A 4672-nucleotide genomic window follows, 5' to 3' on the forward strand; every position below is an offset into this window, starting at 1 on the left:
ATGAGCACTTGCTCCCCTGATCCCAGCATTTCTAGGGAAAGGGAGGAGGGAAATGCAACATGAGGTTTGATGTGATTTTAATATAACTCTGCAGTCTTTTTATCTTTTTTTTTCCCCTCTTTTAAATGCTTGCCTTTAACGATAGTGCTCATGGCCCTCACTATCTCTACAATTAATGTGAGAAGTGTGAGGTCCACCCTGAGAGCACAGAATGTTTGTATCATATTTTAAACTTTTTTAGTCAGCACATCTTTTTATTGCAAGAGTGTGCTCTGCCCTTTTTAAGTTGTTGCAGGAAGTGGGGAGGAGATGTGGACCCGTGGGGCCCTTAATATGGAGTGGCTCCAACTTCAACAAAAACGATGGTGTCGCTATTTTAATCAACAATTCTAACATCATGGTGAAGGGTAGCCCTGTGGTGAGGGGCGGACGTGCAATTTTAGTGAATCTGACTTTTTTAGGTAAAGATCTAAATATTCTAAATGTATATGGTTTTACAGAAAAAATGACAAGACATGAGCTTTTAAAGGATTTGCAGCCCACATGTTAGGTAGGGTGCCCTAGTGGTAGCAGGGGATTTTTAATTGTGTTTTTTAACCAAAAAAGATAGAAAGAGGGCAATAGTGATTTTAATGTGATAAAACATTGGTTTTTTATTGCAAAATTTAGTCAAGGATTTTAGGTTATCTTTTAAACAACTGCATCAAGAGAGAGGGAGGGCTTCACCTGGTTCAGTGGTGATGGCGCCAGAGCCTCTCAAAAATTCACTGTTTTTTTACAAGGGGACTGCCCGCCAACCGATGCAGCATTGACCCCCCTCTTTTTTCTGATCACATTATGCTGTCTTGCACCCTTTCACTTTCCATGGGTTGTGAACTGTAGGAGGAGGGCTGTGGGAAGCTGAACTGCTCCCTATTAGAGGATGAATAAGTGGTTAGAGATTATAGGGAACAGTTCAGCCAATGGCACACCTTCCAGGACTTTTATGACTCACGAGCACAATGGTGGGAAATGGTTAACCAAAGGATGGGACGGTTTTTAAAAAAAAAATAGGAAAAAGGAAAAAGACAAAGGAAAGAAGACGCATGATGGGGCTGCAGAAAAGACTGCAGAGATATTTTAACCTTTTAAACAGTGGATTGGATTTTCAAGAAAGAAATGTCAGTTTTATCCAAAGTTCAGAGTAGAGGTGTAATTTTAAGATGTAAGGAAAAAGAAATAGAAGAAGGGGAGAAATGTACTAGATACTTAAAAAAAAAATATTTATATATAACACAGGGTGGGTCAATCTCTGCTTTAAAGACATTTAGTGGGAGGGAAGCAAGCAGTACAGAAGATATCTTAAATGAGACTGAAAACTTTTATAATAACTTATATAGTTCAAAAGAGGTTCACAATGGGGTTTTTAGAGGAAGTTTTAACCTTTTAAAATAAAAGAGGTTAAAAGTCCAGATGTGCTTTTATCCCATGATTTTACAGTTTTCGAAATTCAAAAAGCTTTAAAAGGTTTTTAAAAGGGGAAGTCCCCTGGCATGGACTGACTTTCCCTTGAATTTTATCTGACTTTATGGGACGTTTTAGCACACAAATTGCTGACAGTTTTTAAAGAATTTGAGACTCTTTGACAGACATCCCGGACGGCTTTAGAGTAAGGATAGTTTCATTATTACACAAAAAAGGAGGACAAGACTGACTTGAAGACTGGCGACCAATCACGCTGTTAGAATTTCAACGGGAAACTTTTTTGTAAGATTTTTAGCGACACGCATGTCTGAACTGGTTTTAGAGACCGTGATCCTACCTTGTATCAAGCTTGTGACTGGTGCATCAGAAAAAAAAAATAACAGACAAGCCTAGTGGGCTGATTCGAGATGCAATCTGTTAACGCGAGCGACAGAAATATTCGGCTAGTAGTCCTAAATTTAGATTTTGAAAACGCAGGTGATAGAGTCTCAGCACCAGTATCTCTTTCGGGTACTGCAAAAAATGAGGTTTCCAGAGAGGGTTATAGCCTGGGTGGGGACGGCTGTACAAGGGCCTAGTCAGCAAAAATTCTAGTAAATGGGACATGTGATCCAAGGCAGTCAATAATCGCCAGTGGTGTTCAATCAGGGGGTCCCTTTATCTCCGCTGCTGTACGTGGCTTGCATCGCGCCACTGGCACAGATTGAGAGAAGGGACAAATGGATCAAAAGGACCTAGAACAATTACCCGGACGGCGGACTGGACAGCTACTTGTATCCTGTATAAATGGGACGGATTGTAACTCTATTTAGCTACTGCCGTCTTTATACTATACTGAAGAGCAATGGGCTTGACTGAATGGGAGGTTGGGCCTCTGGCGCCAACTCAATAGGAACAAGTCCGAGGTCGCAGCACTTTGGGCCGTGGGGAGACGACGACACAGGTGGACTTTGAATTGGGCTTTGAAAGACAATTATTTTAACGTTTTAGGAGTAAAATTTGACCCAAAGAGGGAGAATGAACGGGGAGGAACTGGGGATGACAATATTTAGGGAAAGTTCGACAAAGACAAGAGGACGTTGGAGGGCAAGGTTTTTAATTTTTTTACAGCTGTTGTTTTTACCTCTAATGTCCATTTGTTTGGGGGGATTATACCCCCCCCCCCCCCCCCCCCCCCCCTTGTTTGTTCTGTTTTTCCCCACCCAGAAGCTCCTGATGGGACCTAGATAGTGCGGAATTTATTTCCTTTGGTGGTCCAAGGGGGAAACGACTGAAGCGGGAGGTGGTCAAAAAGTGACCACAAAAATGGGTGTGGAAAAAAGGGGCCTCCCTGACCCCCACCTGTTTTTAGGAACAGCCGCTTCACCGCCCATCCAAATAAAAATAACTAGGCCGTGAACCCCTTCGGAAGATATCAAGATCGCCAGCCTAGGACATGATGTTGGATGGGGTGCTTCCTTAAGACTTAAAGATTTACAACGTGGATGTGGAAAAGATCATGGTGTCTTTTAACATAACCTATAGAGTATAGTTTTATCAAAAGTTTTTAAAGAAATATCTTTTTAGAACAGCAAAGAGTCCCATTACAACTAATTCACAAGTCTTCTAATTTCTCCGTGCAGGACCGGGAACCGGTTTGAGTTGAGTCCAGTTCAGGGATCGTGGATGTGGCTCATGAGATCCTCCCGGTTGTTTTTGTAACTGTTAATGAAAAGAAAAAGTCTGTGTGCGAAAGTATAAAGGCAAGAATGGAAAAAATTAAAATGGTGACAATAAAATTTTTCCGAAAGAGAAAAAAAAATCTGTTATCAGTTTAAAATCTGATACGTCCCCTATCCGGGGAACTTACATATTAAATTGATTTTTGGATTCATGGAGCTGGACCCGGGGCTTGATCTGTCCACTCCCACGCATCGGCCTTAGTATTGCAGTGTATTCTCCAGGAATGGTGTGCTTCCATTTTCAGAGATTGCCGGCTTATTGTGACAAATAACAGAGCAAGGAGTGAGGGCCTTGGTCCAGGATCCACTGAAGTCTGCCCTTGAAGGTGCCATGGTTGTACTGGTTTTATTGAGGAATTCTCCTCGATGCACCCACCTGATGTCTGGAGTATTCCACTAATGAGCTGATGCATCGAATCAGGTAGTGTTTGGTTAAAGGGAGCCATCTAAAAACAGATGGAGACCCTGTAGCTGTGTCCCAAAGTTGAGTGTGCACACTTCGAAGGCCACGGACTTCTGAATGACACCAGACTCCGAAGTGCATGAAAGGGTCCTCCGAAGTGCGTGAGATTGCTCCGCCTTCGCAGGATTTCCTAATCCGTCAACCAGGTTTTTCCCGATTAGCGCTCTGTCGCATAGCAACGGGTGCTTGGGAGAAGAGCGCTGACAGAGAGGACAGTCATGCCAGGGACAGGTGGAGCCAGAACTGCTCATTTTTGTTTTTATGTTTACTCATAATGGAGGCGACTGCGGTGAGAACCCTCAGGCTAGCCAAGACCGAGGCCAAGGTAAGTTACAGTGGTTTGCTGCGATCTTTGTCGAATTACAACTTTTAAGGGCAGGTACTGGCTTGAGCTTACTATACGAAAAAATACAAAATACACACTGCAGTCAAATGTGCTGATGGATCTTACAAAGGGTTGGGTGCACTTTTATGTAGTTTATTGTCTTGACCCTATGTAGACAGGTTTGCAACCCGGATTTTTTAGGCAGTTAGTTAACCCAGAAAAAATAAAACGGTCTTTTAAAAAAAATAGGCATGTCCAGTACATGTCCAGCAACTTTAAATTTAATAACCTTGAACATATTTAGAAGTAAACTGCAACATACACAGAAGTACAGCAGTATTATTAATGTAAAACCATCCTGACAAATTCTTTTTTTCAGGACAATACTGCACTTTACTTTTACTCTCAATACCTTAAGTATATTAGAGTATGCAAGATAATACTAAAAATCAAAATCCTGTAATCATTTACTCACCCTTCAGTTGCTCCAGGTTTGTAATTTATATTTCTGGGTTTAAAAGGTTTTAAATATGAGTAGTAGTTTTTCCCCAATATGGTATTGGTAGTTACTAAAAGTAGTTTACTAAAGTATGTCAATATTTCTTCTACTAATTATGTTCTCATAGCTCTAAACGATTTCTCTTTTTCCTTCTTTCCCTAAATCAGAGCAGACCCCTGTACTGCAGGATAGAGCTGAAT

General features: G+C 41.4%; 1 non-coding gene across 1 annotated transcript; it reads left to right on the forward strand.

Annotated features, from left to right (window-relative positions):
• Positions 1 to 3238: 3238 nt before the first annotated feature.
• Positions 3239 to 3423, forward strand: LOC122143657. Its single transcript, XR_006159304.1, has one exon. It is a non-coding gene; the product is annotated as a U2 spliceosomal RNA (small nuclear RNA).
• The last annotated feature ends 1249 nt before the right edge of the window (positions 3424 to 4672 follow it).

This window comes from Cyprinus carpio, unplaced genomic scaffold (genome assembly GCF_018340385.1).
Source record: "Cyprinus carpio isolate SPL01 unplaced genomic scaffold, ASM1834038v1 S000006479, whole genome shotgun sequence".
Taxonomy (NCBI): domain Eukaryota; kingdom Metazoa; phylum Chordata; class Actinopteri; order Cypriniformes; family Cyprinidae; genus Cyprinus; species Cyprinus carpio.